Source organism: Equus asinus, chromosome 8 (genome assembly GCF_041296235.1).
Source record: "Equus asinus isolate D_3611 breed Donkey chromosome 8, EquAss-T2T_v2, whole genome shotgun sequence".
Lineage (NCBI taxonomy): Eukaryota > Metazoa > Chordata > Mammalia > Perissodactyla > Equidae > Equus > Equus asinus.
Window position 1 is genome coordinate 48,773,914 of NC_091797.1, and position 14,856 is coordinate 48,788,769.

The following is a 14,856-nucleotide window of genomic DNA, read 5'->3' on the forward strand; positions in this document are numbered from 1 at the left end:
GTAAGGACTCTGACAAATACTTTCACGGCAACTTAAAGGACAAGATGTAAAAATATGGGGTGAATGCTGGGGCACTTTGTTAGACCAACAAACAGTTGAGCCAAAATGGCATCAACACCCAATCAATGCCATCTAGGGAAGGTCCCTAGAGATAGGGTTTTGTCCGTGGTGCTTCTGCCTTACTTTTTTTTTGTAACCAATGACCTGGATGAAGCCAAAGAAAGAATATTTATCATATTTTGAGACTGCGAAAGAAAAACTAAGATTTGTGTGGTGGGTTATTTTTACCCCAAACACCTTTACATACACTATTACTCTGTGCATTCACTACTATTCGATAAAGGAGTTAAAACATTTTAGTTCCCATTTTTCAGAGAGGAAAGTGAGACACGGTGGTTAAACTACTCATTTCAAGTAACAAAGCTAGAAAACAGCAGAGCTGAGATTTCACCTCAAGTCTTTTGACTCCACATTTTGACCAAAACCTGGGACAGGCAACAACTATAGATGCAGGATCCAAGAAGATCTTGACACGCAGAAGTGAGCGGAACTATCTGAGAAATGACATCAAATACAGTCCCAGTGTGTCCGTATGGGTACCATTTTGTCACGTGGATATTCTAAAGCATTCAGCTCAATGAGATTTGTGAGATGGTAAACCTGCTAATCCAACCAAGTCAATTATATATCTGGAGTAAAAAGGATCAGAGTCACTCCTTCTATCTGCTGATAACCCACCTGGGTAACATTTTGGGTAGACTGTAAGAGGGGTAGAGGATAACAAGAAAAGAGTTTTCAGGATGATGAGGGGATAGGAAATCATGTCAAATGAAGAATACTTGAAGGAATTATAGGTGTTAAACTAGAGAAAAGGCAACTGTGGATAGGAAAAAGAGGAGACCAATAGTTGTCTTCAGATATATGTCACATGTTAGACTGTGTGCGCCACCAGAGGGAAGAAATGGAACAATAGTTTATTAGTCAGAGTTTGATCAGGAAGTGATATACATCACTATGGGTGATATAAAATAAGGAATTTATTAAAGGAATTAAATCTTATGCAATTGTAGGAGCTGTGTCTGTTGGTCTGGAATTGCTATAGTTCAAGAAGGCAGGCAATTGAGAAGGGAGCTGGATGTGAAGTGGGGGTGAGCAAGGAAAAATTGGGACCCATGTCTCTCACCAATTCTAACATGGATGATGAGGTGGACCTGCAGGAGAGGGTGGTGCCTTCACCACAGAGCTGGACACTCTTGTTCTAGGACTTGAAGAAGCCAATGTAGGAGATGACACAGGAGATAGAAGAGGAGAGACCCAAGCACAGCCCCATACCAGTACAGGAGGCCAGAGACGAATGACAACAAGTGTAAGCTGCACAGTGCCTGGCTCCTAACACTGATCTTCAGAGCATGCAAACTGGTTGCTCCTTCATTTGCACCTCTGAAACTTTGCACATATTTCTCTTGTACAGAAGCCTAACCCAGAACCGCACAAGGGAATTTTTGAGAAGGGGCTTCTGAGAATTATAGTTTCAGTTTAGCTACATGGGTCCAGTACAAAGTCACCAAAGATGGAAACAATCAGATTTCTGACCAATACCAAGGACGTGGTACCCAAAGACTGAATGGACTCCAAAATTTAGTGGACTTTTTGTCATCAAATGTACTCAATCTGGGCTCAGATAACATTTGGAAGTAATTTTATCAGTAGGAAAAGTGATTAAGCCATCAGATGTAACACTTAAGATCCTTTCCCACCCTGCCTGTACCATTACTCTAGTACAAGGCATATGATGGCTAAACGAACCTATTTTGAGAGTAAATGCTCACAGGTTGGGCATGTAGCCACTATAGCATTGTACAAGAAAACACATCATAGAACCTGACATCCAGAATTCGAAGTTTTAGAGCTCATTCAGTAGTGATTTATAAACTTCAAAAATGTTCACAAGAGCCATAAAAGAATATAAATTTTTTCATTCTAATGTTGTCTAGTCTAGATTCCCTAACCCATGGTAGCACCTGTGGAAGGTATATTGTTACTTAGAATATAATATGGAAAACCCAATGACATCTCTGATAGAAGGCAGAAATGGAGACATCTTCCCAAGGCTTTCAACCCACTGGGGCAAAAGGCTTCTCCTTCTTCTTTTACTTCTTCTAATGAAACTCCATCAGGCAGCACTTTTCTCTTTCTGCTACCAGCCTCCCCTGAATTAGACATGAGAGTCTGGTACGTCAACAGGAGGAAGAATCATGGAGGCAGCTTGCATCTAGAACATGTAAATCCTGCTAAGGGGCCTGTTCCTTGTTCTTACCCTGACAAAATGCCAATCGACCTTGGACTTCCAAGATCCAAGGGCAGAAGATAACTCAATCCAAGTCAAGCAAATGAAAGGTTATGGTAGCCTACCAAAACAACAACAAAAAACATGAAAAATTCGCCAAATAGCAAAGGAAAAACCCATATTTAAGGATATGTTCAATTGCTTGTGCCAATAACTTCTAAACTTGCATAACTGTGCATGCCCTTTGGCATCCAAGTATCATATTCTTGGTTCAACTTTTACATCGCAGTTTCCCCTATCCTACAAATTCACATCTACCAAAGTTTCGTCTGACGATATCTTAACTTCAGAACATTTACAAACCACTTGACACGTCCGATGCCATCTTTTGCTTTTTTTCCATTTAAAAAATATCCCCATCTTCTATTTCTGACTCTTCCCAGTAGTTTTCTTTGTCCTAGCTTCCTGTGATCAACAACCAAAGGCAAAACTTATTAAGTAAACAGGCTTGGTGGGAAGGACTGGGGGTGGAGGATGGGGGGAAGTAATTTAAATCAACACTACTAAAGTTTAGTAGTCAAGGGGTTGTGGTATTTTTCCATGAGACGTAGTCTAACAGCTTACACTGGAGCAGTTCAAATACCTCCTGCTTGCGGCATTGCACCAGCTCATGCCATATGCACGGGAGTCACCAGCCAGTGCATTCAATGCCAACCAGAATCTGCAGATTAATGAAATTCCCTACCAGTGCTGCAGATATGCCCACAGCTTTATTTCTTTTCACATGATATTAATGCATTTCAGTCTCTGAGTTTATGGCCTGTGCTGATTTTTTCGATGGCTGAGTTACACCCACCAAGACAACATAACATCCACACAGCAACCCCAAGGCAACGTGAGGAGGATTTTCTGATTATGTCATCAAACAGGAAACCTCATGGAGACTCTGGGATTAATGTCTTTTCCACTGGAGCTGAAAGCAGGCAGGATGTAGTCACTAGAAGGGAGAGAGGGAGGGGAAAATGTTGGTTGGGGTGGAGGTAGTGTCTTTAACATGACATTTAAAGAAATCATTCATATTTACTCCCATCTTAAGCCTCCAAGCAAATAAAGATTTGAAAACTTCAGTTGACTGTGGTAATAAGCAAATTATATAAGAACTGGATATGCATGCACCCCACAAAGAGTTTCTCTAAACCATGGCACCATTCTTGCTCCAGATGGCATGGAAAATAATTTATAAATGACAAAAGTTCAATGGGTGTATGGCAGCTGTTCGGTCCCAGTTCTCTGGCCACCCACTTCAGCAGAACTGAGAGCTTTTAATCAAGTCTTGTCTCTCAGAGGGCCTTCAAACAGCATCAGAACACGTGTACAATATGCTCTCAGAAAGCTGCTGGCCAAATAAGAAAGATTAGAAAATCAAGTTAAATAGAAATGGAAAATACAAATACCTACTCTCTTCTCTGAAATCCAGAATACCAAGCAGAGACCAAGAACAAAGCACTGTGAGTTTTTAAAACCGAACTTTCCACAATCTCCTTTTTTTCACCCTTCATATATACTCACAGCTTCCTTTCACACAGAATGAGAAGTATCTAGAATTTTGACAGTGCTAGGAATATACAGTCCATATTGTGCTTGCCTCTCTCCCTTCAGTCACTCCCATAACCCCTTACGTTAAGAAAGCACCCCAGCTTCGCCATAGGCCACTGCTCCTTTGAGACCTAGTGTCACCCATTTTATATTTCTGTTCTGAGCCTCCAAACAAAGCAAACCAAGAAAGTTTAAAGGAGCACCATATTGCAAAATAAACATTTTCGGCCCTTTTATTAGAGAAGGGTTGCTCAGTTGCTATGCAAGTCTAGGTAAATCATTTATAAAAGGAGAAAGGTGAATAGAGACAACTATACTAACTAAATTCTTTGAGTTACTTAAAACCAAACTGGCCTATAAAACAAACGCAACCTGAACAATTTGCCACTTTCAGAAAAGCCAATTTAAAGCATGGCAACACAGCAGGTAGGATTACAATTTAAGAACATTTTTAGGATAGTATATGTAGTGAAGCCATCTCCTGCATCAATCTTTTGGCAGGCACCCTTGATTGACTAGAGAAGCTTTCTAAGTTTTAACCTGACCAGGTTTGAATTGGATAGAATGCGGAAGGATGAGGAACAGCTGACACCCTTGGTAAACTCGAGAACACAGGAAGCTAAGATTTTATCACTCGAGGAACCAACCCACCCACTCACTCCTGCTTTGGTCTTCTCCATAAATAGATCTCATAAAAGAGGGCACTTGCTAGGGCCCACGGGGTGAGTGACAGTTCCTACACCCTTATAATATGCGTGGGGTCTGGTTAAAAAAAAAAAAAAAAAGGACAGAATCAGAGCATCTCAGCAAAGTAAAAATTTCATATTAAGCTAACTTACTGCAACCAATTTTAAGTGAAGATGTTTACAATCACAAAAAGATTTTTATGAACAACTAGTGCTAGCTGAAAACAAAATTCTTCTCCAAGTTTATATTTAATTTCACATAAGCCCTTGGAGGTGTGCCTTGTCTAGTCATTTTTTATTACCATTGAGCTAATTGTGCAGTTTGTGAATTATCTTTTATACATTCCTCTGCTAGTTAATCAATAAGCGAGAAACATAAGAATCAGCTGAGAAAATTGGTCAAATGTTGGATGCTTGGAGGGAGCAAGATCAAGAAAAACACAAAAACCAATCATCTTCTGTATCTTTTTTTAGATGCATATTTTCTACACTTCCCAGCGGTTACTAGGGATGAAAAATCAGAAATGCAGAGTAGAGTTTTTTTTTCTCAACTAGTAAAGACATTTGGACACCTACCCATAGCTGGGCGGTAGATACAAAGATCTGGAAAGTGTTAAGATTATTCGGAAGATACCCTAAGAATTAAATTTCATACCCAAGAAATTTTATTCACTGTGCAAAATATCTCTAGTTAAACAAATTATTCAAAATTGGGGACTGAATACATTCAATAGAGCTGGCAAAGAACAAGGATCCGTTGTCTCTTTTCTTTGCCTCAAGGAACTTGGACAGACAGCCACCAGACAGTCTGCTGAACTCCCTGCGGCCTTCCAGGGTGAATTTCTGTAGGACAATCGCTTGACTACAAAACGAACTTAAACAAGTAGTTCTGTAACTTAAGACTTCTTGTGTTAGGATTTTATACCGAATTAGTTTGAGTCTGTGGCTGTTCCTTACAAGGTCCACTCGCCAAAGATAGAACCAACTGAAACCAGAAGCACAATGTATTTAATAAAATTACAGTTATTTAGGATACAGATTCTGACACAAAGTAAAATTACAGTGGTCAATGCTGTTACATACACTAAAGCAAACAACACAGTCCATAGCTGCCTATGTGGAATTAGAAATATCGCCCAGAGGTTCCAGAGCACACCACGCAGACCAGAACCTCTTCTGGCTATCAGATCAGGCTAGCTTTTTGGCAATAACCCAATTTGTAATATTTTAATCCAAATAAACAGGTTATTGAAGCATATCATCACTACCCAATTTCTAGACTTACTATAAAGCTACAGTCATCAAGGCAGTGTGGTATTGGCAAAAGAACAGACAAACAGATCAATGGAATGGAATAGAGAGCCCAGAAATAGACCCACATAAATATAGTCAATTGATCTTTGACAAAGGAGCAAAGGCAATACAAGGCAGCAAGGATAGTTTTTTCAACAAAGGGCACTGGAACAACTAGACATCCACATGCAAAAAAATTAATCTAGACACAGACCTTACACCCACACAAAAATTAACTCCAAGGAGATCACAGACCTAAATGTAAAACGCAAAACTGTACAACTCCTAGAAGATAACACAGCAGAAAATCTAGATGACCTCTGGTACGGCAATGACTTTTTAGATACAACACTGAAGGCACAATCCATGAAAGAAAGAATTGATAAGCTGGACTTCATTAAAATTAAAAACTTTTGCTCTGTGAAAAACAATGTCAATAGAGGGAGAAGACAAGTCACGGACTGGGAGAAAACGTTTGCAAGAGGCACGTCTGGTAAAGAAGTATCTTCCAACATATACAAAGAGCCTTAAAACTCAGCAATCAGAAAGCAACCTGATGCTGCCTCTCTGCAAAACAGTATGGCAATTTCGCAAAAAATTAAAAATGGAAATATCTTATGATTCAGCTATTCCACTACTGGGTGTTTATCCAAAGAACATGAAATCAATAATTCAAAAAGGTAAATGCACCCCTATGTTCACTGCAGCATTATTCACAATAGCCAAGGCAGAGAAGCAACCTAGGTGCCCATCAACAAATGAATGGTAAAGAAGATGTGGTGTATATATATTTTATATATATATCACATCATTATATTATATATTATGTATTATAATTTATATATATTTTATATAAATATATATTTATAATATATGTTAACATATATTATATTTATATATAATGTATAATATAATATATAGTACATATATATGTATATACACACACACAATGGAATACCACTCAGCCATAAAAAAAGACAAAATCATGCCATTTGAAACCATATGGATGGACCTTGATGGTATTATGCTAAGTGAAATAAATCAGAGAAAGACAAATACCGTATGATTTCACTCATATGTGGAAGATAAAGAGATAGATAAGGAGAACAGATTAGTGGTTACCAGAGGAAAATTTGGTAGGCGGAGGGCAAAAGGGGTCAAGAGGAACATTGGCATGGTGACAGACAAAAACTAGATTATTGGTGGTGAACATAATACAGTCTACATAGAAACTGAAAACCAATAATGAATAATGTATACCTGAAACTTATACAGTATTATAAGCCAATATGACTTCAATAAAATAATTGGGAAAAAGAAAGCAACCTGATTAAAAAATGGACCAAAGATCTTAACAGATACCTCACCAAAGAAGATATATGAATGGCAAATAAGCATATAAAAAGATGCTTCACATCATACGTCATCAAGGAAATGCAAAGTAAAACAATGAAATACCACTCCACGTCTATCAAAATGGCCAAAATCAGGAACACTGACATCACCAAATGCCGACAAGGATGTGGAACAACAGGAACTCTCATTTATTGCTGGTAGGAACGTAAAATGGTACAGCCACTTTAGAAGACAGTTTGGCAGTTTCTTGCAAAGCTAAACATTGTCTTACCATACGGTCTGCAGTCATTCTTCTTGGCAGTTACCCAAACGACTTGAACACTTTTGTCCACATAAAAGCCTACACAAGAATGTTTATAGCAGCTTTCTTCATAATTGCCAAAACTTGGAAGCAACTAAGATGTCCCTCAGTAGGTAAACAAAGAAACTGTGGTACGTTCAGACAATGGAATATTATCCAGTGCTAAAAAGAACTGAGTTATGAAGCCAAAAGACTTCATGGAGGAAACTTTAAATGGAGGAAACTTAAATGCATATTACTAAGGAAAAAAAGCCAATCTGAAATGGCTAACTACCATATGACACTAACTCGATGACACCCTGGAAAAGCTGAATCTATGGAAACACTAAAAAGATTAGTGGTTGCCAGGGGTTGGGGAGGTGGAAAAGGATGAACAGGTGGAATGCAGAGGATTTTTAGGGCAGTGAAAATACTCTGGATACCATAATGATGGATGTATATCCTTATACATTTGTCCAAACCCGTAAAACATACAAAGTCAAGAATGAACTGTAATGTCAACCACAGACTTTGGGTGGTGATGATGTGTCAGTGTAGGTTCATCAATTGGAACAAACATACCATGCTAATGGGAGACGTGGATAATGGGGGAGATAATGCAAGTGTGGAGAGGTAGACGGGCAATCTCTGTACCTTCCCCTCAACTTTGCTGTGAACTTTAAACTGCTCTAAAAAATAGTCCTAATTTTAAAAATCATTAAAAAAGCAAAGTCTTTAAAAAAATCATTAAAATGACCCTAGATCATTGCTTTCCAATAGAACTTGTGGCAATTATAGAAATGCCCTATATCTCTACTTTCCAGCCTGTAGTCCCTAGCAATGCATGGTTACTAAGCATTTGAAATGTGGCTATTGTGACTGAGGAACTTTTCAGTTTTATTTCATGTTAATTTATTTTAAATTTAAATAGCCACATGTGGATAGTAACTGCCATATTGGATAGCAGGGCTCTAGAAGGCTCAAATGGTAGGAAAAAAATTCATCACTTGAGCCCTGATTCAAAAAATCTAGAAGAGAAGAATAGTTTTGCAACTGGGAATTATCATTCAGTTTCAACAGGCCAAACCTGTAATGGGCTCTCAGCACCTCTGAGGCAGCTACCTTAGGAACCAGGGTAAAAACTAATAGAAGTCATCAATCTAAAAAAAACCAATGCCTGTACTTAAAAATATCGTGTCATTTGATTTTTTTAAGACTTGTATTTTTTCATCCAATATTAGGATCTGTAAAAAAAAAAAAAAAAAAAGGGGGGGGGCAATGAATTGTAAAATTGGTAGTCAGGCTGCTCCGCAAGTATTTTAGGAAAGAAAAGCACAACTAAAAAAGCATTCATTTCCTTCTATTGGTATTGTTTGTCCCTAATTTTAAGAATGAGAAGATGACAGAAAAGGCCTTTGTCTAGCACTTTACAATTGGCATTCTCGTACCCTGACAGACATAACAGTGAGTTGACTTTGTCAGGTATAAACAGTGTTTTCACACTTCCTATAGAAGTGTGCCTTCGTTATTATTCGACATTTACTTAAGTCATAACACCAGAAAAGATCTGGTGGTGAGTTTCAGCACACACAGTATACACAGCTAACTACGGAAGCAGAGTGCTGGATCTTGAGCCTGAAAATAATACTTCAGGCAGAATATCTGATATTGATAGAAATGAGCACAGTGGCAACCAACTGGGATCAGTGGTCAGACACAACTGGATCGTGGCTCCACCAGTCTATCAGTGTGTCCACGGGGAAGTCACATCTGCTAAACCTCAGTTTTCTTATCTGAAAAACGAGAATACTACTACTGACTTAACATTGAGTCAATCCTGGATAGAACGCCGCTGCACATAGAAAACAAATGTGTACTTTAGTAGTCATATTACAATAATAAGATTGTCTTTGGGTATTTCAAGTTACAAAATCTCTGGGACAGTCACCACGGCAGTTCCAACTCATTTTTGGCCATGTCTGGACAGGTAAAATCCTATCATCCAGGTTTTTGGGGGTTTTTTCAAACTTCTTAATCACATAGGACTAGGAGTCCCTTTGATGCCTCCTGTTCATTCCCTGATGTTCGAAACACTGCTGTCTTAACACAGAGGGAAGGAAAGAACCACTTCATTCCAACAGGCTTTCCAACGCTCATAAACTCGCTGTTTCTATTTCCTCAGATGTTGCCAGACATTAGGTTTTCTCTTGGAGGTGAGATTAATGAGGCAAGAAGTGGATATAAAGTCATAGATTCTGAAACATTTTAAGCTGAAGAGACCCTAGAGAGCATCTCGTCTAATCCTCTAATTTTGTTTTTTGGAACCTGGGCACTGGGAGGAAAAATTGCTTGTCCCAAATTTCTGATAAATTCTATTCCCATCCTCTTCTTGTCATAGAATGTTGACATCAATATTTACTTAGAGCTCAGTGGTTCTGCGAACCTGGTGTTCACCTACTGGAACTTTTTAAGTGATGACAGCAATAATTAAATTATAGCAAATGATAACGTGCATACAAAAAAAATGAATACCAATCATAGTTATTATTAAGGGTAGACTTAACTCTTTTAAACTTTTTAACATACTTTTTCTTAGGACATAAGTGACTGGCCTAGATCAATCATTTGGATGAACATATAGAAGAACGCATACCTTTACACAAAGCACAAGGGAAGAATATAGAAGGCTATATAACCTGCTTGATGTTAAAGACAAATTCAAAGGCTGGGATTTTATTGCTTCAGTTTCCCAACAAATTATTTACAAATTACACTCCGATCCCTCTCCTCTTGTATTCAATAGAAACCTAAAACCACACTGACTTTGGTAAAGCCAACGTCCCTTCTACTAACAAGATGGCTCCCAAGAAAGTATTGAAGAAAAAAGTCAAAAAACAATAATTTTCTAACTTGTAAACATCTCTAGTGAAAAGTTTAAGGGAATCTTGAAAACCACTGGCTAAAATACATTTCAGATATTGTCAATGATATTATTTATTGGTCAGCGTTTCCCATTACCTGATTCAATTGAACAAGGGCTGCCCATTTATCTTCTGATGGGGAAACAAGAATGAAAACTACTTTTACATAAAGAATTTTATGTGTGCATAAAGCAGAGCAAGATGTGCATGGATGTTCGCTCAGGGCCAGTCTTCCTCAGCAAAAAAAAAAAAAAAAAGAGGATTGGCAGCAGATGCTAGCTCAGGGCTTCCTCAAAAAAAGAATTTCATGTGTGTGTGTTAGTCTCGCTGTCAGACTTTGAGTCTTTCCCAGTCTTTACTATCTCTTCTCTTTGGTAACAGGTTCCAGAGCACTCAGATCACATTACAATTCTCATTCTCCTTTTCTGGTATCTATTCCCAAATTTCAATTAAGATACCACTTTGGGCCACCATCACAGAATGGTGGAAAGAGCACAAGCTTTAAAATCAGACACATCTTTGAAACTAGACTCCCTCAACTATTAGGTGAATGAAATAAATTTCAGTTTTCTCTTATAAAATACATATTTTATATCACAGAGTAATTGGAAAAATAAATGAGATAATACATGTAAAACATCCAGCACAATATGTGAAAGATAGTGCCCAGAAAAATGTCAAATATCAATATCATCTTCAGCAATATTCGAAAACAGTTAAAATATTTACAACGTATTTTTAAGAAGGAAGAAAACCAAATCCCTTCCCTTAAGGGGCTTTCAAACTAAGTGGGAGGCCCAACATACTCACAGTGAGATGAGCGGCGCTGTAAGAAGCAGAAGCGGACCACCAAATGAAGGGTCTGCAGAAAAGAACGAGCACGTCAACGGAAGGAGGGCTAAGTTTTAACTGAAATAAGTGGAGACATTTCTTGGAGCAGCCAGGAATTGAACCATGAACAGCTCAGACTTGAATATGCACGAACGAACAGGAGGATCCTTCCAGCCGGGGATGCAGCTGTGGCAAAGCTGAAATACCGCAGTCCAAATGTATCTGGTGGGCCTGGGTAAAGCAGGGCAAAGTATTTACTTAGGGATCATGAGTGGAAACTAAGGGCAATCCAGATTGGGCAAGCCTTGAACATCAGCCTAAGAAGCTCAAGCTTATCATACTACAGCTGGGGAAGCCCTGAACTTTTCTCAGCAGCAGAGCACTACACACACAGCGGTGGGCTGGGAAGACTCAGAGGCAGGGAAATGTGAAGGTAGGGGTACGAGGAGAAGTCATGGAGACATGGAGTCCAGTTTTTGCCTACACAGTGTGCTGGGTCAGTGTGCTATGGTCCACTCTGGCGTCATACACTAGAATCGAAATGGGAGCGCCACACACAATATACAAAGCACATGCTCATCATTTGTCCACTAAACGGGAAAACCACAGACAGCGATGGTGTAGGCCTTTTTAGGGTTACATGGAACCTAAGGAACTAGGCTGGGGAGGGACATGGGCCAGGAGATGGCCAAGCCTTTAGCAAAGCTGAATCTGAGGTCACTAAAAGCAGGGTCAAGTGGCCTGCAGTACGGTCATAAATAAGGATTAAGGTCCTGGTAATGGACAAAGCAGGCTGAGGCCTGTGTGGGGTCAGGGGCAAGGCTGAAGAATATCCAGTATCAGGAATGGGGCAGCCATAGGAAAGTTTATCCTGATCCAACTAAAAGAAAAACTTAATTTCATGGAGTTACTCAGATATTTCCCCATAATTACTACCCTGAGGGTGATTCTTCGGGGAATAACACAAAAGCCCATCAAGGTAAATTCTCATCCCCTGTGTCTTCATCTTTAGAAGGCTCTTCTCCATCCTCTTCCTGTGGCAGCTGCTGTGTATTCTGAATGGCTTAAGGGCTTGGTGTCTGTGTGTGTGAGGGCTGAGTTCTGACTCATAAGCCTTAAAAGGATATCTCAGCCTTCCTCATTCATTTGGGACTGTAGTAGCAAAGCAGACAGACACAGCCTTTGCTTTTTATAGAGCTCACATCCTAGCACAGAAGTGGGGGAAAAGGACAGCCAGCAAAAGTGATGCAAATAAATGCAAGAGAATGTCAAAGAGAGAAAGAGATTTTAAAAGACCAAAATATAAAAGCGATGGGCTGGACAGTGATGGAGCAGGACTGGGCAAAGCTGTTTTGAGAAGGTAAATCTGAACTGAGGAGAAAAGGAGCTTTGGGGACACAAGCATGAAGGAGCTTGTTGTCTGTCTGGAAAAGAAAGAAATCACTGTTGAAAGAAATCAAGGAAGGCAGTACGAGAGGAGCACCCATCACATGCCAGACACTTATGTTTGGCATCTGGCATTCATTACCTCCTTAATATTCAAAACAGTTCTTCAAGCTGTTACTGCTCACAATTAGTGGATTAAAAAAATAGGTCCATAAAAGTTAAGTAAGTTGCCCAAGGAGAATAAACAATAAATGGTCACATCCAACACCAGAGTCCAGGGAAGTTTTGGACCAGGAGCTTGCCAAGGTAGTTTGGTAAAAAGACACTGAGCAAAAGCCCAGGCCTGCAGATGTGAGTGATGAGACCTGAGCTAAAGAGACAGTGGCAGGAGTGGAAGAAAGGCACACACGAGTGACACTACACAGTAGGTAGTGATGAGGGCTTGGAGGACGAGGCACGGGGAGAGATGAGCCTACAAGCTGGGTGAGTGGGGCTAACCTGAGAATGAGGACTCCAAGGGAGGCCCCGATTTCAGCCAAAGACAATGATCTTGGTTTTCAATGGGTTGAGCTGATGGGCGCAGGTAGGCAAGGAACAGCCGGGTAAAGAAGTCCTGACAGGTGAGTGGAAGTAAGAAACTGCAATTCCCAAGAAAGGCTGAGCCTGAAGACGTGGCTCTGGAAGCACTCAGCCATATGGGAGTTCAGCAGGATTTCTATGGTTTCCTACGTGGGAGAGTAGTGTCTATGTTGGCTACAAGAACAGACTGACATCTCGCCAACCTTCAGGAAACATGCAAGAATTTCTCTGCCACCCACCAACATGACCAGCCCCAGAAACACACACACAGAGAATTTAGTGTTTTAAGTTAATGGCCCTACTACACAGACAAACTCCCAGCAAAATGACATGTTATTGAGATTCAAATGCACTGAGTTAAAATGCCTTGAAATCATGTGGGCTTTGACTTTTTAACGTTATTCAATTGATGTCATTAAAACAGAGGAATTAGTCTTGTAATTACTCCCTTATGAGTTCTGCTGTCTGTCTAACAAAAAGAAGAGCACTCATTTCTGTCCCCAAACCAACTTATTTGGGGAAAAATTAGATGGGTTAAAGACAGCAAAAACCAAGTTTCAACAAGCACGTGGGGAGAGAAAGAAAGCGGGTGTCAATGATGAATAAGGCCCTGTCAGTCAATCTGAGCCCGGCCTCCATTGGGACCGTGTAGTCTGGCTGACACAGCAGTGAGGACAGATCATCTCTCCGGCTTCAGCGCGCTGGCCATGCTTAGCACCCTAACACTTCATTAACATGCTAATGTGTGACCATTAGTTCATGCAAGTACCACTGTGTATCTCTTTTAAAGTCTCTATCAATCACAGCTCAAATGCAGGGACATAATTACTAAAAATGCCCCAAATGCCAACTCACACTATTAGTCATAAGAAAACAATATGCTGCTAAAGCAGCTCCTTTTCTATCTTAGGAGATCTTCTTTCCGTGAATGTCAGGAAGCTAAGAAGCTGATTTCTCTGAAGCATAAGCAAACCATAACATTAACTCTTCCAGGAGGGGGGGGGGAAGGTACTAAATACCAAGATGCAGAGGTATATGGCTATTACAGGCGTGGTTTGTTGGCAAAAGTAATCGACTAGGAGTTAAACCTGAGGTTCTCTCACTGTCTAACTCTGTAATCTTGAGTGAGTCATTTGACCTCACTGGGAACTAGTTACCTATATTTATAGTACGTTAGGGTATCTGAGATTATCTTTAAGATTTCTCCTTGCATGAATAATCCATGGTCAAAGGATATTATTACCTTAACCACTGCTAAATCCTCAATTTCTACAACTACTTTAGAATCATTTTATGGATTATTTGTATTATTTGTCTTCATCTTCTGTTGGCTCCAAGTGTCAACAAGAACACCTATATCTCTAAGGAGAATAACTTGAACTGTAATAACGTTTATAATTTGAACTGTAATAGGTACATAGATGATGATGGAATAAATGGAGAAACACTGAAAGCTCCTAGATGAAACAACTTATTAAAAAGATGTGAGTTCTTCTAATTTATAAATTCAATACATTCCAAATCAAAATTTCAGGTATATTTTGAGAAACTTGATATTTTTCAAAATTCGTACGGAAAAACAAAGTTCACAGATACCTGAGTCCACTGTGAAAAAAAAAAGGGCAATAAGCAGGACTTAGT

General features: G+C 39.5%; 1 long non-coding RNA gene across 8 annotated transcripts in view; it reads right to left on the reverse strand.

Annotated features, from left to right (window-relative positions):
- LOC139045987 (uncharacterized) overlaps positions 1-14,856 on the reverse strand; it is a 366,411-nt gene that overhangs the window by 107,375 nt on the left and 244,180 nt on the right. Inside the window, exon 3 of one of the 8 annotated variants that reach the window (XR_011505564.1) lies at positions 11,230-11,281. The exons of 6 other annotated variants lie outside the window; for them this stretch is intronic. This is a non-coding gene — a long non-coding RNA (uncharacterized lncRNA). Of the gene's footprint in view, positions 1-11,229; positions 11,482-14,856 lie in introns of all 8 variants that reach the window. One more of the 8 variants, XR_011505566.1, reaches the window with a different exon arrangement.